The sequence below is a fragment of the Salvelinus sp. IW2-2015 genome, linkage group LG18 (genome assembly GCF_002910315.2).
Source record: "Salvelinus sp. IW2-2015 linkage group LG18, ASM291031v2, whole genome shotgun sequence".
Taxonomy (NCBI): Eukaryota; Metazoa; Chordata; class Actinopteri; order Salmoniformes; family Salmonidae; genus Salvelinus; species Salvelinus sp. IW2-2015.
The window spans coordinates 50,162,758-50,185,848 of record NC_036858.1 but is presented as its reverse complement, the minus strand read 5'-3'; the positions used below and the strand labels follow the sequence as shown (position 1 = coordinate 50,185,848).

Genomic DNA, 23,091 nt, shown 5'->3' with positions numbered 1-23,091 from the left:
ACAGTCAATTGGCTGCACGGCTGCAACCCTCACTCTTTCTACCTTCTCGAGCAGGAATATAAAGCTCTCACCAGATCTATTTGGTTGCTGTTGAAGGAAACAGAGGAACTGTTTTTGAGTGGTTCTGAGCACCTGCCTGTGTCAAAATGAATGACACTCTGCTGGATAATGAGTCCTTCATGTTCACTTCGGAGTCTGTCGGAGAGGGACATCCAGGTGAGTCTTCTCCTGGCTCCATTTTACTTGCTCTTTACATGCTCTTTACCAGTACTCACAATTTTTTCTAGCCGTGGCCCCACAGCTATAGCAACATGCTCAATGAGAACCTACATCTGTGCCTGTCAGATGAAGTGTGAATAGTTACTCAATGTTGATAATGCACATTATATATTTGTTACATGGCTACAGTTTGACACAATCATTGTTCAAGTGTATATAGCCCTAAAATTCAAATCTGTATATCAAAGCCAGTTCCAGTACTTTTTTCATACTTCCCCTTTAATCAGGGACTGATTTAGACGGGTGCAATTAAATATCAGGAAGGACAGAAAAAACAGCAGTAGTTTGGACCTCGTGTCAAACTCATTCCATGGAGGGYTGAGTGTCTGAGGGTTTTCGCTCCACCCTTGTACTTGATTAATGAATTAAAGTCACTAATTAGTAAGGGACTCCCCTCACCTGGTTGTCTAGGTCTTAATTTAAAGGAAAAAACTAAAACCTAAGACACTTGGCCCTCTGTGGAATGAGTTTGACACCCCTGTCGTRGCGTAGATCTGAATATCCCTGGTATATGGTATGAGATATAAAAGATGGAAAATTAAATTAAATTAGACAGAATTGAACTGAATGTCTATATTTGCTCAAAAACTGATTACCGTACTGATGTAGAAACACAGGATAATGGTGCTCTATGACACAAAGATAGTATCTAGTCAGCCACTATAAGACCCTGGAGGTAGTTAATCTGTCTGTGCTCCTGGCAGACACATTTACTATGAGAGCATATGGATGGCTCTCTCTTTTTCTCACTCTGTCTCTCGCTTTCCCTCTCTCTCTGTCTCTCTCTCTCTCTCCCTGATGGGGGATATTRAGTAGAGAGGTCTGGTGTAGAGTTGCATTGCTGAGAGAAAGGGAGAGAGAGAGTGACGTATGCTCCCACAGTGCACTATTGCCAGCACACAAACACATTCACACAAACAGTCTGATGTTGCATCACCCACCAATACAAGCACAGCGGTGGGTCGATAGTGACACAGTACATTGTTCCACAGAAATCAGTGAGTCAATTAAGTTTGATAAGTTGTGGTGTGTGTTGTTGGGGGGGGGGGGGGGGGGTACAATGTTGTGTTTGATTTGGCTCTTATTTTAACATGTTCATTCTGCTAAAGCAACCAATGGTCTGATGTCCCGTACACTCCGCCCCTAAAACCATGTTAACTCCAACCACGTCCAATCAAAAATGCTAAAACCTATTCTGCCCTCTTTGGGCTAGATTAACCAAACCATGCTGACCCTGTGTGTGAGAATATCTACAGAAACATAAACAGTCATACAAAGATGCTGATTGTGAAGGTATGAAAGTTATCGACTATTGCAATAAGCTAACTACGCAAGACTATTAGGGCCAAGTGAAGAGACAAAAAATGGGATGTGGTACTTAGAGGACTTTTTTATGCATGATAGTACTTTAAAAAAGTGTCAATATTTTGAGAATAATATTGCAATATTCAAGAATAAACAATGAAGCAGGGTTTTACGCAAGGGTGTTTGTGGGAGGGTTAATATAGGTAACCACACAGACTTGGATGAAATACTCCTCTGAGTCTGTGTGGTTCCTCCTTCTGAAGATAATCTGTGGCACAACTCTTCCAGGTCCTAATAGGCCTACTTATAATAATATGGTTATTATGTGCTAAAAGAGATAGGATTTCCTTGTTATAAAGCCAATTCTAAGTATAGTTTCACCAGGTCATCTAACTTCATGCATTTCAATGGTGGCGCACACAGCAACAGGAGCCAGGGCGAAAAAAAAGTATCCAAGTATCACCACCCATCGCCGTTTTTTCTCTCTTCACTCGGCCTAATACTCTTTGTAGTTAACAGTATGTAACAGGACAGTGTATTGGTATTTTATAAATAATGGTTCCAATGTGTGAAATTGTGATCACATTTGGGATCACATTTCTAAATGGTTTGAAACAAAGTTCCACATTGTACTTATAGGAATAATGCCAAATTGGCCATAAGTCCACCTAACAAAACACAGGCCTAGGACTGCAGTTGAAGTCGGAAGTTTACATACACCTTAGCCAAATACATTTAAACTCAGATTTTCACAATCAGAAGTTACAGACACTCAATTAGTATTTGGTGCATTGCCTTTAAATTGTTTAACTTGGGTCAAACGTTTCGGGTAGCCTTCACAAGCTTCCCACAATAAGTTGGGTGAATTTTGGCCCATTCCTCCTGACAGAGCTGGTGTAACTGAGTCAGGTTGTAGGTCCTCCTTGCTCGCACACACTTTTCGTTCTGCCCACAAATTTTTATAGGATTGAGGTCAGGGCTTTGTGATGGCCACTCAATACCTTGACTTTGTTGTCTTAAGCCATTTTTCCCCAACTTTGGAAGTATGCTTGGGGTCATTGTCCATCTGGAAGACCCATTTGCGACCAAGCTTTAACTACCTGACTGATGTCTTGAGATGATGCTTCAATATATCCACAGAATTTTCCTCCTCATGATGCCATCTATTTGTAAAGTGCACCAGTCCCTCCTGCAGCAAAGCACCCCCACAACATGATGCTGCCACCCCCGTGCTTCACGGTTGGGATGGTGTTCTTCGGCTTACAAGCCTCCCCCTTTTTCCGCCAAACATATCGATGGTCATTATGGCCAAAAAGTTATATTTTTGTTTCATCAGACCAGAGGACATTTCTCCAAAATGTATGATCTTTGTCCCCATGTGCAGTTGCAAACCGTAGTCTGGCTTTTTTATGGCGGTTTTGGAGCAGTGGSTTCTTCCTTGCTGAGCGGCCTTTCAGGTTATCTCGATATAGGACTCGTTTTACTGTGGATATAGATACTTTTGGACATGTTTCCTCCAGCATCTTCACACGGTCCTTTGCTGTTGTTCTGGTATTGATTTGCACTTTTTGCACCAAAGTACGTTCATCTCTAGGAGACAGAACGAGTCTCCTTCCTGAGCTGTATGATGGCTGCGTGGTCCCATGGTGTTTATACTTGCGTACTATTGTTTGAACAGATGAACGTGGTACCTTCAGGCATTTGGAATTTGCTCCCAAGGATGAACCAGACTTGTGGAGGTCTACAATTTTCGGAGGTCTTGGCTGATTTCTTTTGATTTTCCCATGATGTCAATCAAAGAGGCACTGAGTTTGAAGGTAGGCCTTGAAATACAGCCACATGTACACCTCCAATTGACTCAAATGATGTCAATTAGCCTATCAGAAGCTTCTAAAGCCAGTACATCATTTTCTGGAATTTTCTAAGCTGTTTAAAGGCACGGTCAATTTAGTGTATGTAAGCTTCTGACCCACTGGAATTGTGATACACTGAATTATAAGTGAAATAATCTGTCTGTAAACAATTGTTGGAAAAATTAATTGTGTCATGCACAAAATAGATGTCCTAACCAACTTGCCAAAACTATAGTTTGTTAACAAGAAATTTGTGGAGTGGTTTAAAAACAAGTTTTAATTACTCCAACCTAAGTGTATGTAAACTTCCGACTTCAACTGTAAGTATATTTTAAACCACATACTTTTAGACTTTTACTGAAGTAGTATTTTACTGGGTGACTTTCACTTTTACTTGATGTGTTTTCTATTAAGGTATCTTTACTTTTACTCAAGTGAGTACTTTTCCCACCACTGCTCTTTTGTTGCTGAGAAAATGCAAACCTGTAGTGTAAAAAAAAGACCMAAAAAATTTGTGAGTTTTAAAAAGGCTTCTAAAGTTCTAATTCACATAATAATTCACATTTCCTGTTGCTGCAGGATTATTTTGCTGCTGTAGCAAACTGGCTCAAATTAAGATCCTACATCTGTATGTAGCCTTTGCACCAGGGCTTGAAATACAGTGGTAAACTTCAGCTCCAGATTAAGATTATTAATGTGCGATAATGATGACTTTGGGCATTTGCATCTGTATTGCATAGTTGTGCATGCCAGGCCTAGGATACAGTGCCTTCAGAAAGTATTCCTACCCCTTGACTTATTCCACATTTTGTTGTTTTGCAGCCTGAATTTAAAACAAATCTCACCCATCTACACACAATACCCCATAATGACAAAGTGACAAAGTTTTTAGAAATGTTTGCAAATGTATTGAAAATGAAATACAGAAATATCTAATTTACATAAGTAATCACACCCCTGAGTCAAAACATGTTAGAATCACCTTTGGCAGCGGTTACTGCTGTGAGTCTTTCTGGGTGTCTCAAAGAGCTTTGCACACCTGGATTGTGCAATATTTGACAATTATTATTTTCAAAATGTTTCAAACTCTGTCAAATTGGTTGTTGATAAATGCTAGACAACCATTTTCAGGTCTTGCCATAGATTTTCAAACAGATTTAAGTAAAAACTATAACTCAGCCACTCAGGAGCATTCACTGTCTTCTTGGTAAGCAACTCCAGTGTAGATTTGGACTTGTGTTTTAGGTTATTGTCTTGCTGAAAGGTGAATTCATCTCCCAGTGTCTGGTGGAAAGCAGACTGAACCAGGTTTTCCACTAGGATTTTGCCTGTGCATAGCTCAATTCCATGTTTTTTTTACCCTGAAAACCCCCCAGTCTTTAATGRTTACAAGCCTACCCATAACATGATGCAGCCACCAGTATGGTTGAAAATATGGAGAGTGGTACTTAGTAATGTGTTGCATTGGATTTGCACAAAACATAACACTTTGTAATCAGGACAAAAGGTTAACAGTATTTCACTTTTCATGAAACCTAATTTTGACCAGTTATTAACCTAACCACAGATCAAGCAAACTTAATCTAATAATTGTATCAAATTTTCTTTGTCACATGCTTCGTMAACAGCAGGTGTAGACTAACAGTGAAATGCTTACTTACGGGCCCTTCCCAGCAATGCAGAGAGAAAAATAATAGAAAAATAATAACACAAGGAATAAATACACAATGAGTAATGATAACTTGTACCAGTACCGAGTCGATGTGTAGGATTACRAATTAATTGAGGTAGATATAGGTAGGGGTAAAGTGACTTGGCAACAGAATAGACAATAGGCAGTAGCGGCAGCGTATGTGATGAGTCAAAAGTGCAAAAGGGGACTAAACGTTATGAATTTAACGTTCAAATCCTGTTGCTGCAGCATTATGTTTCTGTGACAATACAGGTCATATTAAGATCCTACATCTGTACATTCCTACAGGTCTATTTGACTGTGTGGGGTGTGGTGTGGAAAACAGTTGTGAAAAATACTGCTCTTTTGTACTTTGGGATTATCCCCCAAAAAAGGAATGTGACACTTTTTAAAGATTTCACGAGTTCAATGGGTACAATCCTGTTCATGGGGATATTATTAATTTGCATCACGCTCAAATACACTTTGTTTCGGTGTTTCTTGATTCAAGCCATGTGCCGGGTGGCGGGCATCACTCCAACGACTCATTCATTTATTTGTGTCTACTTTATATCCTTTGTTCTTTTCATKTATTATTGTCCTCTTTCTGTCCTTTTCCAGACAAGATATGTGACCAGATCAGTGATGCTGTCCTGGATGCCCACCTGAAACAGGACCCAGATGCCAAGGTTGCCTGTGGTGAGTTAGAGGGGGACACATTTAAAGGAAACACACAGAATAAACAGTCATGTGAGTAGGGACACATTAAGTGAAACACACAGACCAACCAAGCGAAATGTCCAAAAGCATTTCACCATGCATTTCCTCTGTTCTGTCTAAAGCTAGCACTTCTTTCCATTTGTTTGAACTCAAACCCTTATTAGTCTTACATAACTTCTTAATTTCCAGAAAAAACCGAAGAAATAAGCTTATTAGAACAGTTGGACACACAACACATAAAGAACCCAACACCCATATTGGGATATGACCTAATGTACATTCTACACTTATCTATGTCCACTATGAACTCAAAACTATTTGTTGCTGTTGTTGTTGATTATCCCAAGATAGAGGTCTAAAAGTTCAAAATACCTTACCAATCTATTACACAACACTTGAGCCATACTTACATAGAATACCACTTATCTAAAGATAAGTGTCATTGGTTGTTATTACACAGTTATAAAGTGTTAATGGTTGTCTTCCACCCTGTGTAGAGACGGTGTGCAAGACTGGCATGGTTGCTGCTGTGTGGAGAGATACGTCCCGCCAATGTAGACTACCAGAAGGTTGTCAGAGACACTATCAAACACATCGGCCACGACAACTCAGACAAAAGTGAAAACAGGCTTCTTGTTGTACTCAAACCAGTATGTTTCTACTGAACAAAAATATAAATGCAGCATGTAAAGTGTTGGTCCCATGTATCATGAACTGAAATAAAAGATCCCGAAATGTTCCATACACATAAAAAGCTTATTTCTCTCAAATGTTGTACACACATTTCTTTACATCCCTTTAGTGAGCATTTCTTCTTTGCCAAAATAATCCATCCACTGACAGTGGCATATCAAGAAGCTGATTAAACAGCAGATCATTACTGTTCAGCTCTACTCTTCACCTGAAAAAGGACCCAGATGCCAAGGTTGCCGTGGTGAGTTAGAGGGGACACATTTAAAGGAACACACACGAAATAACAGGGTCATGTGGTATAGGGACACATTTAAGTGAAACACATAGACCAACAACGGAAATGTCCCAAAGCATTTCACCGATGCTTCCTTCTGTTCTGTCTAAAGCTAGCACTTCTTTCCATTTTGTTTGAACTCAAACCCTTTGATTTAGTCTTACATAACTTCTTAATTTCCAAGAAAAAACTCAAGGAAATAAGCTTATTAGAACAGTTGGGACACACAACACATAAGAAACTCACTGACCCCATATTGGGATATTGACCTAATGACACAAGTGTTCTCTTCTCTACCAACGTTGTTTTAGACAATTCGGCAGTACGTCCAACCGGCCTCACAACCACAGACCATGTGTAACCATGCCAGTCCAGGACCTCCACATCCAGCTTCTTCACCTGCAGGATCGTCTGAGACAAGCCACCCGGACAGCTGAGGAAACTGTGGGTTTGCATGTCATGTTTCAGCATGACAATGCACAGCCCCATGTCGCAATGATCTGTGCACAATTCCTGGAAGCCGAAAATGTCCTAATTCTGCCATGGCCTGTATACTCACCAGACATGTCACCCATTGAGCATGTTTGGGATGCTCTGGAATAATGTGTRCGACAGCGTGTTCCAGTTCCCACCATTATCCAGCAACTTCGCACAGCCATTGAAGAGGAGTGGGATAACATTCCACAGGCCACAATCAACAGCCTGATCAATTCTATTCCGAAGGAGATGTCGCGCTGCATGAGGCAAATGGTGGTCACACCAGATACTGACAGGTTTTCTGATCCACAACCTTACCTTTTTTAAGGTATCTGTGAACAACAGATGAATATCTGTATTCCCAGTCATATGAAATCCATAGATTCGGGCCTAATGAATCTTTCAATTTACTGATTTCCTTATATRAACATTAACTCAGTAAAATCTTTGAAATTGTTGCATGTTGCATTTATATTTTTTGGTGAGTGTACATACTATAGTGTAGATTGCATAATGTAGAAAATCAGAAACATACTAGAGGAGTAATCATGACCCTCTGTCTCTCTTTCCTCCCTCTTTCTCTTCCTCTCTCCCCCCCTCTCTCTCTTTCTGTCTCTACCTTTCTCCCTCCTCTCTCTCTCCCCAGGTTTTGACTATAAGACGTGCAATGTGTTGGTGGCTCTGGAGCAGCAGAGTCCAGACATCGCTCAGGGTGTCCACATCGACAGGAAAGAGGAGGATATGGGAGCTGGAGACCAGGGTTTGATGTTTGGCTATGCTACAGACGAGACAGAGGAGTGCATGCCTCTCACCATCGTCTTGGCTCACAAACTGAATTCCAAGATGGCCGAACTCAGACGCAACGGAACCATCCCCTGGCTCCGCCCAGACTCTAAAACACAGGTGAGACTGAGAGAATTACCAATGAACTCTCTCTCTCTCTCGCTCCCTCTTTCTCTCTCTGGGGGAGATATACAGTTGAAGTCGGAAGTTTACATACACCTTAGCCAAATACATTTAAACTCAGTTTTTCACAATTCCTGACATTTAATCCTAGTAAAAATTCCCTGTCTTAGGACAGTTAGGATCACCACTTTATTTTAAGAATGTGAAATGGCAGAATAATAGTAGAGAGAATTATTTATTTCAGCTTTTATTTATTTCATCACATTCCCAGTGGGTCAGAAGTTTACAGACACTCAATTAGTATTTGGTGCATTGCCTTTAAATTGTTTAACTTGGGTCAAACGTTTCGGGTAGCCTTCCACAAGCTTCCCACAATAAGTTGGGTGAATTTTGGCCCATTCCTCCTGACAGAGCTGGTGTAACTGAGTCAGTTTTTAGGCCTCCTTGCTCGCGCACGCTTTTCAGTTCTGCCCACAAATTTTCTATGGATTGAGGTCAGGGCTTTGTGATGGCCACTCCAATACCTTGAATTTGTTGTTTAAGCCATTTTGCCACAACTTTGGAAGTATGCTTGGGGTCATTGTCCATTTGGAAGATCCATTTGCAACCAAGCTTTAACTTCCTGACTGATGTCTTGAGATGTTGCTTCAATATATCCACATAATTTTCCTCCCTCATGACGCCATCTATTTTCTGAAGTGCACCAGTCCCTCCTGCAGCAAAGCCCCCTCCCCCCCACACACAACATGATGCTGCCACCCCCATGCTTCAAGGTTGGGATGGTGTTCTTCGACTAGCAAGCCTCCTCCTTTTTCCTCCAAACATAACGATGGTCATTATGGCCAAACAGTTACATTTTTCTTTCATCAGACCAGAAGACATTTCTCCAAAAAATACGATCTTTGTCCCCATGTGCAGTTGCAAACCGTAGTCTAACTTTTTTATGGCGGTTTTGGAGCAGTGGCTTCTTCCTTGGTGAGCGGCCTTTCAAGTTATGTCGATATAGGACTCGTTTTACTGTGCATATAGATACTTTGTACCCGTTTCCTCCAGCATCTTCACAAGGTCCTTTGCTGTTGTTCTGTGATTGATTTGCACTTTTCGCACCAAAGTACGTTCATCTCTAGGAGGCAGAACACGTCTCCTTTCTGAGTGGTATGACGGCTGCATGGTCCCATGGTGGTTATACTTGTGTACTATTGTTTGTACAGATGAACGTGGTACCTTCAGGAGTTTGGAAATTGCTCCCAGGGATGAACCAGACATGTGGTGGTCTACAATTTTTTTTTTCGAGGTCTTGGCTGATTTCTTTTGATTTTCCCATGATGTCGGCTGTGGTCTCGTCAATCATAGCAAACGGTCTGGTTCCATTTCAACCTCTACACCCTTCTCTTAGCTCCTACCTCTTCTCCTAGCACCTACTCCCTTCAATGTTCACTGATCTAAAAGGATTGGAGAGGTGTCAGTAATGTGGTGGAAGCTCCACTGAGGTTGCCCTAAACTACACGTCTAGCATCCAAGTTGGGAGAAGGAGCAAGGAGCTGAAATGGAACAGACCCAAATCCAATGGATTCTTTCCTCAGGCAGCTGTAACCTTATGGGTAATTCTCAAGCAATTCTCAAATTCCTGAATTATGAGCGGGAAGTGAAGAGGGAAGGGTCTTCAGTTTTAGGGGGTATTTTTGWAGGGGGCTGGAAAAGGAATGGCCCAAAATAGGATCTTATGAGAGGGCTTACATTCAGGCATGAGTTTAATTCCAGCAGCCGTAAATTTGMATTTTTGAGGTGACTCCAGACTGGTGAGCTTCAATTGATTGATTGGTTGATGCAGCCAGAACATTATACAAAAGCCATTCACATCTGAAGGGAAGTTCAGTCAGTTCACCAAGGCCCTCAGAAAATGTTATTGATATCTGATAACATTGACAGGCACGTGTCTTGGCTTCAGGACTGAACATAATAAAGACAAACATGTAGCAGAACATGTGATGATATTAATGAACAGTGCAAATTGTCCAAACAGATCCTCAAGGTAGATTGATGATTTTAAAGATGTTATTAAACCATAAACAGATATAGCTCATTAACCTATATGGTCCAAATAACGATGATCCATGCTTCTTTAAAAAAATATATAATAATTTATCAACCCTACAAGCAACACTAGACTCTATTATTATGGTGGGAGATTTTAATATGGTTTTAAATACCTCTATGGACCGTAAAGGAAATCACACTGCAAACTATCACCCCAGGCACTTAAGGAAATCATGAATGTCATGGATATATTGGAATTAGTGAATATATGGAGGCTTACTGTAAGTACCCTGACCTAGTGAGATATACATGGCGGAGGCTTAGTCAAGCTAGTCATTTTGATTACTTTCTTATGTCATTCTCTCTGGCACCAAAAGTTTAAAAAGTGTTGATAGGGGACAGAATGCGGTCGGACCATCACATAATTGGCATATCACTGCCTCAAAAAAATAAAGGGAACACTTAAACAACACAATGTAACTCCAAGTCAATCACACTTCTGTGAAATCAAACTGTCCACTTAGGAAGCAACACTGATTGACAATAATTTTCACAGATGTTGTGCAAATGGAATAGACAAAAGGTGGAAATTATAGGCAATTAGCAAGAACACCCCAATAAAGGAGTGTTCTGCAGGTGGTGACCACAGACCACTTCTCAGTTCCTATGCTTCCTGGCTGATGTTTTGGTCACTTGAATGCTGGCCGTGCTTCACTCTAGTGGTAGCATGAGACGGAGTCTACAACCCACACAAGTGGCTCAGGTAGTGCAGCTCATCCAGGATGGCACATCAATGCAGCTGTGGCAAGAAAGTTTGCTGTGTCTGTCAGCGTAGTGTCCAGAGCATGGAAGCGCTACCAGGAGACAGGCCAGACATCAGGAGACGTGGAGGAGGCCGTAGGAGGGCAACAACCCAGCAGCAGGACCGCTACCTCCGCCTTTGTGCAAGGAGGAGCACTGCCAGAGCCCTGCAAAATGACCTCCAGCAGGCCACAAATGTGCATGTGTCAGCATATGGTCTCATATGGTCTCACAAGGGGCCTGAGGATCTCATCTCGGTACCTAATGGCAGTCAGGCTACCTAATCACCATGATTAACTCTTTAGTCATATCCCAGTTTACCTATTTGTTTATGGTCTTGCCTACACCCAGCAACCTGTTTTTTAAAATTATATAAGCAAAAAATATTCAATTTTATTTGGAATGGAAGGCCAGCAAAAATTAAAAGGGCCTATTTATATGATGAATATGAATTCTGAGGGCAAAAAATATTAAATATTAAAGCATTAGACCTCTCATTAAATGCGTGAGTTATACAAAAGTTATACTTAAATCCGAACTGGTTCTCTAGCAAATTAGTAAGAATGTCTTACCCCTTGTTGAAGAACTTTTTTCCTTTATTCAGATTACAACCTCTCACTTTTGGTTATTTGAAAATGAAATAATCTCCAAAATATTTATATTTTTAAAACAAGCCATAGAAAGTTGGTTGCAATTTGAGTTTTATCCACCAGAAAAGWCAGAAAAAATAATACAACAAATATTGTGGTTAAATTAAATATACTAATTGATTAAAAAAATTACAAAAAATTTAAATAAATAAAATAATCATCATCATCTTGGTAAATTATATCATAAACAGGACTGGTAGAGTTATGTCACACATGCAGCTAACAAAAATATATGGAAATGTCTGCTCTACCCAAAATTAGAATCAACTAATTGCAGCATTACTGCAAACATGGAAGAGACAAGTGGAAGGGGGTAAAAGTAAGGAACTTGTCTGTCAGCCCTGCATTAAAGACCAAAATTGGTTAAAGAAAATTSTGATAAATAAAAAACGTATACCAGTTCCATTTAAGGACCAAAAAAAAGACAGCTGTGCCATATAGATTGCAAAAGTGTTGGGAAGAGATTTGATGTACCGATTCCATGGCACATGGTTAATGAACTGATACGCAAAATGATCCCGGGTTCAAAACTTATCACTTTTAAATTAAAATGATTATACAAATGTATTGTTCCAATAGAATGATATATACTGTATGTGGGGGATACAACCTTCCCAGCTCTGCAGATTTTGCTGTGAAGAGACAGAGGCATCAGATCTTTTTTTTTTGGTACTGTCCAAATGTAGCTTGTATTTGGTCACATGTCCAGGAATGGCTGAAGAATTGCAACATTTACCTGGAGCTAACTCTGCAGATAGCACTACTGGGTGATTTGAAAAGTCATAGCCAATCGATCAATAATATTATAACACTTTTAGCAAAAAAATGTATCTTTAATTTATAATCTGTAGAAACTATGAGAGTTCAGAACTTTTGTGAAACATCACAGCACAGTTGAAAAATATATGGCAAATAGAAATCCAATATGGATGGTGTTAAGAGATAGATGGGAGTGGTTGAATGGAGCTGAAGGGTGGGACTAATAACAACAAGTAAACTCATGTAAAATATACTTTGTCCGTAAAATGTATATAGGTTCAGAACTTTTGTGAAAGAGCACAGTTAAAAATATATGGCAAATAGAAATCAAACTGGATCGACATCAGAAATAGATGAGAAAGGTTGAGTGTATAGTATGTATAAGCTGGAAGTTGAAGCCTAAGTGTTGTTGTTTCATTAGTTTACTCCAATTAGGGGAGGGGTGGTAGGGTTAGTCAGAAAATAATAAAGGAAAATATATATTTTTTTTAAGTATATGTATATACACTACTGTTCAAAAGTTTGTGGTCACTTAGAAATGTCCTTGTTTTTGAAAGAAAAGTATATTTTTTGTCCATTAAAATAACATCAAATTGATCAGAAATACAGTGTAGACATTGTTAATGTTGTAAATGACTATTGTAGCTGGACAAGGCAGATTTCTTTATGGAATATCTACATAGGCGTACAGAGCCCCATTATCAGCAACAATCACTCCTGTGTTCCAATGGCACGTTGTGTTAGCTAATCCAAGTTTATCATTTTAAAAGGCTAATTGATCATTAGAAAAACCTTTTGCAATCATGTTAGCACAGCTGAGAATAGACTAGTTGAGTATCTGGAGCATCAGCATTTGTGGGTTCAATTAAAGGCTCAAAATGGCCAGAAACAAAGAACTTTCTTCTGAAACTCGTCAGTCTATTCTAGTTCTGAGAAATGAAGGCTATTCCATGCGAGAAATTGCCAAGAAACTGAAGATCTCGTACCATGCTGGGTACAACTCCCTTCACAGAACAGCACAAACTGTCTCTAACCAGAATAGAAAGAGGAGTGGGAGCCCCGGTGCACAACTGAGCAAGAGGACAAGTACTGTACATTAGAGTGTCTAGTTTGAGAAACAGACGCCTCACAAGTCCTCAACTGGCAGCTTCATTAAATAGTACCCGCAAAACACCAGTCTCAACATCAACATTGAAGAGGCGACTCAGGGATGCTGGCCTTCGGTCCAACTCATCCCAAACCATCTCAATTGTGTTGAGGTCGGGTGATTGTGGAGGCCAGGTCATCTGATGCAGCCCTCCATCACTCTCCTTCTGGTCAAATAGCACTTACACTGCCTGGCCGTGTGTTGGGTCATAGTCCTGTTGAAAAACAATTGATAGTCCCACTAACACAAACCAGATGGGATTTCATATCGCTGCAGAACGCTGTGGTAGCCATGCTGGTTAAGTGTGCCTTGAATTCTAAATAAATCACAGATAGTGTCACCAGCAAAGCACCCCTCACCATCACACCACACATGCGGAGATCATCCGTTCACCTACTCTGCGTCTCACAAAGACACGGAGGTTGGAACCAAAAATCTCAAATTTGGACTCATCAGACCAAAGGACAGATTTCCACAGGACAGATTTCCACCGGTCTAATGTCCATTGCTCATGTTTCTTGCCCAAGCAAGTCTCTTCTTCCTGTTGGTGTCCTTTAGTCGTGGTTTCTCTGCAGCAGTTCGACCATGAAGGCCTGATTCACGCAGTCTCCTCTGAACAGTGATGTTGAGATGTGTTTGTTACTTGAACTCTGTGAAGCATTTATTTGGGCTGCAAATTTCTGAGCTGGTAACTCTAATGAACTTTTAACAAGGCACACCTGTTATTAAAATGCATTCCAGGTGACTAACTCATGAAGCTGGTTGAGAGAATGCCAAGAGTGTGCAAAGCTGTCATCAAGGCAAAGGGTTGCTACTTTGACGAATCTCAAAAATAAAATTATTTGAATTTGTTTAACACTTTTTGGTTACTACATGATTCCAATGTGTTATTCATAGTGTGTATGTCTTCAAAAAAAAATATTACAAATAAAGGAAACCCTGGATTGAGTAGGTGTGTCCACATTTTTGGACTGGTACTGTATATGTATGTGTATTTATATGTATGTATATGTATACTGTACATATTGGAAATATGCAGACAATGGCATTGATGAGGCTACAAATCTCTGCAATATTAAAACTAATCTACCCCATAAAAAAAATAAAAAAACATGTAGCAGAACAAAATATGAACATATCTCTTTCTCCTCCCCCCCCCCCCCCCCCCCCCTCCATCCCTCCTCTCATCGCTATCTCCTCTTCTATCAGGTGACGGTACACTCATGAGCAGGAGAACGGGGCAGTGATCCCTATAAGGGTCCACACCGTGGTCATCTCTGTTCAACATGACGACTTCATCGGCCTGGAGGAACAGAAGAAGGTGCTCAAGGAGACGGTATGTACTCAGGACCTGCCCTCCCATTAGGCAAGATTAGGCGGTCGCTTATGGCAGCACTTGAATTTGGGGCGTCATTTTGGAAATTGRCTACCGCCCTCCGGCGCCTCTGATCCCCAGCCACTAGCTAATAGTCATTGCTGCATCTCAGCCACCCACCCCATTCCCGCTTCTCCCGAAGTTCACTCTCCCTATCCTTGGTAGCTATGGTTATATGTGTGTTTTTAGGGGATTATCCAATTGTGAAACATTAATAAAAATGAATCTGCCAATTAAACTATTGTATTGTTTTTTATGTTTGTGTGTGATGAAGATGATTGGTGATTAAGGCAGTAGCCTAACCTAGCCTGTTAATGTTAGCTATCTACTAGCGGAAATCATTTCAGCTGAAGTAAGCTATAGAGATTTGCAACCAAATTTTCTACCATGTCTAAGAGACAATAACCATCAGGAAGTGAATATATATTTTAAAAAACTGATAAGAAAAGAGGCACAATCTCTAAACCAAAGAGATGAAACCAAGAGCTGAAATTGATCAGCATGCAGCAATGTCCATCAGCCGGTGTGGAGAACGATAAGCCGCCAAGGACAGGCCGTTAATTCGCAGAGACGGACGAGCCTACGTTCACTGGTTCTAGCAGCCAAGAGGACGAACCGGAGGAGTCCGAGCCATCTACTTCCACCGATGATGACAGCTCTCTGGGTAGACAAGAACAGGTGGTCGCACCAGGCCTAGCCACATCTCCAAACAATGCCGGCAGAGACCTTACTATCTGGGACCCGGACTCAGATTAGTTGCTCCACGTACCCGATGACAGTGGTGCTGCTGCTGCTAAATCCGACTCCCAGACAAAAAACATAAAAGATCCCGGTGAGTGGCCCAAATATATGAATGGATCTTTACGGGATATGTTAGTGCAGGCTGGGCCACATCAGAATAAGGAGGGGAATTTCCCAAGAGATTTTCGGTGGCCCAATACAATAGGAGAATGGAGAACGGGCAGAGAGTGGAGAGACCATGGCTTGTTTATTCCAAGCAAAACAATAAAGCCTTCTGTTTTTGCTGCAAACTTCTTTCACACTAGTGCAAATCTGCGCTGATCAGGGATGGAACCAGGGACTGGAAGAATCTGTGCCACCGCTCACAGGAGAAGTCACATGACCGCCTAGATAGTTTCCAGAGGTGGAAGGAGCTGGAGATCAGGCTGGTGTCTAAACAAACTATCGATGCCCAAGCCCAACGGGCTATTGACGGAGAGACTCTCCATTGGCAGCAGGTGTAGCAGAGGCTCATAGCCCTGATACGCGTAATGGCCACCCAGAACATTGTGCTTGGTGGGACCTCTGACAGGCTGAACGAGCCAAATAATGGGAACTTTCTGAAGTTTGTGGAAATGCTGGGTGTCTTAAACACAATTCGTTAAGGCTGGGTCATTGACAGAAAGCTTGTTTTACACTGCTCCAGCGAAACGAGGCCCACCATGCATTTATGAAAGCACTTGTTTCCAAAGCTCAAACGATCTCACTCTTTTTACAGTTCTACAGGAATTTTAAATGATGGGTAATATATAAGTGTTATTTTTATTGTAACAATTGTGGGGTCCTACCATGTGTGATAATAGGTGTCATATTATTAAYCAGAAACTATGTTTGATTGCAACATTGTAACTCTCTGATGCAGAGGTTAAAGTACATTTCCTTTCTGCCCGGTAATGTACCTCCTATTTGTGCACGCGCGCACCAACTATTTTTATGGGCCTAATTATAGAATTACATATAGAATTGGAGCCTATTTCGTCCTATTCAAAAACGTGGTAGGCTTACCTGTTTGACAAACACAATTATGCTATCCATAGAAGTTGGTATAGCCAAATCCTCCAATACTGTCGCATGCACTCCTAAAATACCTCCGTGTCTGGTAAGGGCTTGGTGTGTTTGGGTGTTAGGGCTCAAATTGAGTGAGGGTATCCCATACCCTTTGTTAAAGAAAAGGGAAAAAGGATACCTACTGGTACTGCAGGTATAAATACATAAGATGTAACGGTTGTCGTCGGTGAAAGGAGAGGACCAAAGCGCAGCGTGGTTAGTGTTCATCTTATTTAATAATAATCCAAAACTGAACACTTCAAATTACAAAACAACAAAGTGAAAACCGAAACAGTTCTGTCTGGTGCAGACACACAAAGACTGAAAACAACCATCCACGAAACCCAACAGAAAACAGGCTACCTAAATATGGTTCCCAATCAGGGACAACAATTGACAGCTGCCTCTGATTGAGAACCATATCAGGCCAAACACAGAAATAGAAAATCATAGAAAAACTAACATGGACAACCCACCCAACTCACGCCCTGACCATACTAAAACAAAAGACAAAACAAAGGAACTAAGGTCAGAACGTGACATAAGAAGAATCCAGATTATATAAAGCATTCTATAACAATGCTTAACTCCATGATTCCTTATGGTAGAAACAAGCTTTAAATAACCCAAAAAGACGTGACTCCAATGCATATGGGGATATATTGATTCTTCTCTGTGACATTCTGAAGTTGAGCTGCAGCCTATAATATTCAAGGAGACAAACAAATTGACTTTGCTGTTCTGTCCCTATTAATTGAGCTTTTCACTCTCTGAAAAGAGAATGTCCTTTTAAACCCAGGCAGCTTTTAGGGAAGCACTTCTGTTTTTTGGTTATTTAATTTTTTAACCTTTATTTAACTAGACAAGTCAGTTAAGAGCAAATTCTTATTTTCAATGACAACCTAGGAACAGTGCGTTAACTACCTTGTTCAGGGGTAGAATGACAGATTCGTACCTTGTCAGCTCGGTGGATTCAATCTTGCAACCTTTCAGTTACTAGTCCAACACTCTAACCACTAGGCTACCTGCCACTAGCTACCTACCTGCCGCAATGGAGGAGTAGAGGCTAAGTTGAACCTTACATTTTTCTGCGTTAGAGCGTCTGTCTGGGTGGAAAGGTAACTTTTGAAAGATAAAAATATTTGCAAACAGCGTTGCATACAAGACACTCTGGTTTGACATTAGAGAAATATGGTGAGAATGCCTATTTCTCTCTCCATTCTTACCTGAAACTTMTATTTTCATTATCCTCCTTTCTTTTGAGACTTTTTCAGCCCAACATTTTATTTTGATTGCAAGAWGTTTTKCCCCAATCAACACACACAGAAATCTACAAAACGAATGTAATAGACATTGGTGATTTTATCAATGTAATGACATTGAACTGATTATATAGCCTAATTGTTGTTTAATTTGTAGTATAGGACTATGAATTGGGCTGGTAATGTTCCTCCAACTTTTAGCTGACAAAAAAATTGGCCCAAGGCCAAACCTATTGCCAACCCCTGCTGTACATAGTCTAGCGGGGGATGGGAGGTCAGCGGCAGGTTTTTGTCTCGCCTAGGGCGGCAGGATGTTCAGGGCCAGCCCTGTGCATGCTAGATGATACGGCTAGGAAGTTAATTGAAATTCCAATTCAAGTATTTTTTCTAAACTTGGCCAAAGTATCTGTATGTGTGGCTCTGGTGGTGGATGCAATGTAAAGCACTTTGATGCATATTGATAGGCTCCATAAAAATGTGCTATATTATTCCCTCCTATCAGGTGATCAAGGCAGTGGTTCCAGCTAAGTATCTGGATGATAAGACCATCTACCATCTGCAGCCCAGTGGACGCTTCGTCATCGGAGGACCCCAGGTGAATGTCATAACCTAAATGGGTGCAATCACGCATGTAAATAGACACAAGTTCACTCACGTCACCTACACACACACACACAAACACACAGCTCATTCTTTAAAGACCAAAGGATATTATGCAAGATAAACCTCAAAACAAACACAATATCAACTCCTACGATCTTCTTCCTCTGCCAGGGTGATGCTGGAGTGACGGGTAGGAAGATCATCGTTGATACGTACGGAGGCTGGGGGGCCCACGGTGGTGGAGCTTTCTCTGGTAAAGACTTCTCCAAGGTGGACCGCTCGGCTGCCTATGCTGCCCGCTGGGTGGCCAAGTCCCTGGTCACGGCCAAACTGTGCAGGAGGGTGCTGGTTCAGGTGAGGTCTTATCATGGTTCTCCTGGTTTTCGTAGTTCTACTCCACAATAAAATAGCAACCAAATACATCAGTTCTCCTGACAGAGCTGACATCAGCTAATGACTTTTGACTTTATATTGTCATGATTGTCAATACCGCTGTAGGTTTTATCAGTGGTTGTCTCAAAATGTTGACATGAGCATTGAGGGCATATTGTCTGTGTGACTGTAGGTATCCTACGCCATCGGAGTGGCCCACCCTCTGTCCATCTCCGTGTTCACCTACGGCTCATCACAGAAGTCTGAGAGAGAGCTGCTGCATATCGTCAACAAGAACTTTGACCTACGACCTGGTGTCATCGTCAGGTAAACACCTCACCTCTAAAGTCACACCATCTTGTCGTCATCAAAGGAAAACTGTTGTTTGTAATACATAGATAATCTCACACAACAATAAATTAACCAGAGGTCTATATCAGGCTTAAGGTAAATTTTTGTCCATATTATTATCTCAATTAAAGAACCCATCTCGAGAGCTGCAAACCCCTCTAAAGTTGTAAGTCATGCTTATCATGTCATTGAGAGATTTGTGTGGACATTTACGTTACACAAGCAGTGGTAGTGTACATTTGTGTATCAAATGGTGTTACAGGTGTGTCTTTCCCACCWCTGATGTGTGTTTTATCGCTCGCTCCACAGGGAGCTGAACCTGAAGAGGCCAATCTACCAGAACACAGCGTGCTACGGCCACTTTGGCCGGAGTGAATTCTCCTGGGAAGTCCCTAAAGAGCTCACCTACTAAACATCCCCTCCTGGTGGTCAAATATATAACGAGCTGATGTGGAGATAGAAAACAGGCCCCCTCTACAGGCTACAACCACAAATGGTTCTGCTTTTTCATTGGCTAGTGTTGAGGTTAAAGGGATACTTCGGGATTTTGGCAACGAGGCCCTTTATCTACTTCCGCAGAGTCAGATGAACTTGATTATGCTAGCAGATCCCCATAGACTTCCAGTCATTGCGCTAACACTAGTTAGCATTCGCTTGTGAAACTACCTCTAACTTCCTTCATACTGGACACAGTTATGTAAAAATGGTAGAGGTAGTTTCACAAGCGAATGCTAACTAGCGTTAGCGCAATGACTGAAAGTCTATGGGGTTCTGCTAGCATAATCAAGTTCATCTGACTCTGGGGAAGTAGATGGATGGCCTCATTGCCAAAATCCCGAAGCATTCCTTTACGTTTTATGGTTTGGAGTTATGATTAGGGTAAAAGGTAAGGTTTGGGCTAGTGCTGATCAATCATTAATGTTGTTGCAGCCCATAGAGTGGGATTTGTTTGTTTATTTATCCACGGCCAGGTGGACTGGGGACAGCAAGGAGTCACCTTGCCAACCATATAATAATCAATAAAGTTAAATATTGAAAAAAATCTAAACTGTGAATATACTGTATAGCAATATATCCCCTCCACTCTGTCCATATCACTTCAAGATGGTGCTATAAATCCTGTATTTGTATTCATCCATAATCTAAGGGGAATATGTATCTGCAGGTTCAATCAACAACTTTCAATCAACCAAAGTATTTTTTATCTTTTATCAGTAGGGTCTTTCAATCCCATCTAATATAAGGAGGGAGATCACCCTCTAACTTGGGTTTCGACCATGGTTACAACTATTTTCTTTGCACTGTATCAAACTGGTTTATATTATATGTAGCTCTGTAAAGATCAAATCCACATGAAAGTCTTAATTTTGTAATTATCATCGATGCTGCAAGACCTTTTTTTTACAGTGCATTACTACTACAACGACACAACAGCAGCAACAATGACAGGTGTATAGTCAGATGACACAGGTTTCTTACACCAGGGATGTGTCGGGTGGTATACTGTACCTCTTACCAGTGTGTTACAGTTGACCAAATGTGGCAGTAGAAATAGACTTGCAAAATAAGGCTTCATAACCATTTATAAGGCATCATAATGATGCTTTATAACTGTTTATACAGGCTTATAATGCTTTATGATGCAGCTATTAACCCCTGCTCAGTCCTGTTTGATTATGCTATTTGTATCTTCATCTGTAAAGCTGCTGCTGGGATCTATCTCACTGTAAACAATATTAGCGGCATTGAATGAATTAACTGTTCTCATCTCAACTCTGTTGGCCGATAGTAGATAAGGTTTGATATATTTAGTTTTTGACTTGATTGTGAGTTAATTGTTGTGATTATTTGTCTATGAATAGATTMTGAATAGATTGCCAAACTGCATGTTGCCAACAGTAGGCATATTATTTTGTGGACCAATGTTTCTACATTTGTACAATTTTACATGCCTAAGATGATGCTGTCAGAATAATAACGTTGAGCTTGCCMGACAAACATGACAGAAGTATTTTAAGTTGTTGACAGAATGTACCTCTTTCCTCAGAGTTTCAAACCACTTGTGTATTTTTTCTTTCATCCATTTCCACAACTATTTCAAACCATCTCTGGGACATTCACTTATTTGAAATCAGTGATAAGCTGTTTGTCTGTCTCTCTCTCAGTATAAATGTATTTTGCATAGACTCCTGTCTGTTTACATTATATGTTTTACTCTAAGTTGCTGGGCCCTTTAAGGACATATTAGGGGAATAGTGTATAAAACAAAGTCTTCCAAAACGTTTCAGGATGCTGGTTTTGTCAAACAATAATTAAAGAACCTGAGAAATACCTCCACATAGTTAAAAACCATCCTGAGGTGTTTCATTCTTAGAAACATAAATTAAATGAAACACTTTGGGGGTTCTAGTAGCAGTGTGTGGGTGTTTCTGCCCTTGTTTCTCTTCACCTGCTGAGTCATTGATCATGATGACCCAGGGCTTTAGCCTTGTGATGTGTTCAGCAAACACTGTACTGATTTAGGTATTATCTCTTCCTAACTGTGTCCCAAACCTTGTTGTCCTAAGAAAGTTTGTTCCCCCACCCTCTGTACCTAGTAAATACTTTATGCTATTCTACCCTCTGTACATAGTAGCTGGATAATTCCAGGAAATKAGTGCCTTTTGCGTTTAAGTAGGAATTGTGCACAAATATATAATTTTAAAAGCCTGTTATATATACCACATGGAAAATTCAATAAATCCGATTTTTTTATATGGATAAAAACTTGCTAAAGTGCCAAAATTCAGCATTGTGACATGTCCCTCTGTGCGTCCTCTGTGAGGAAGATTTTAACCAACTTAATGTCTCCAAGTCTTCACCATAATTGGTGAAAGGGTTTTCACCTAGTTATTTGTTTGCTATGATAGAAGGTTTTCTGAAGATTATTATTATTATTTTATGTGAATAGTGATTTATGTTAAGGTAACAACAAAAAAACAGTTACGTGAACTGAACTCTCGTTTTAATGTGGTGAAACTATTCCTTTTAAAATAATTATTTCTAAAGAAACATTGAACTAATAGTCAAAGCAGTGTAAAAGCAGGTGAGCTGATTCGACTCTTTTTGGCCATTTTCTAGTGTTTTGTGGTGGAAAACTGAGCGGGTCGAGCATAACACATCAACACTGTTACCCATAGACAGACAGACAGGCAAGACATTGCATTTAATTGCCCCTCCCTGTTGCACACAACAAGCTTCCATTCCCCATGTCGAAACGGCATTTATGGCTGATTTAAGATGAAATCATCAACCCTGTTACTTTATTTGGCACTTGATTGGCACCTACTATAGTATCTTTTTTATTTAGCCTCTTGAGATGGTAAAACATGTTAAGTTGAACAAGTGCTCTTCATGGAATAATGTTTCTCACCAAATTACACTACTCAAAATGCACCTAATTGGTGGAATGCTGTTCTACCCTCTGTACCTAGTCGATACTGTATGCTGTTCTTTCTCCCCCCCACCTCCTGCACCCAACTCTACACAAAGTCATAACAGTTGGCAGAGAAACCTGAAAATGTAAATAATTGTTGCCAATAAAAATATTTAAAACATAGAAAGCTGTGTATAGAGCATTTGTTTGGGTTGTTATGCATGGTGTTTTGGTTTTATCATATCCACAGAGTCCTCGGGGACTTGGTATGCAAAGTGTATATGTACAGTATCGCTATTAAAGTGAATATGTT

At 40.5% G+C, this 23,091-nt stretch overlaps 1 pseudogene; it reads left to right on the top strand.

Annotated features, from left to right (window-relative positions):
- Nucleotides 1-22,953, top strand: LOC111977399 (S-adenosylmethionine synthase-like; annotated as a pseudogene).
- Nucleotides 22,954-23,091: the final 138 nt, after the last annotated feature.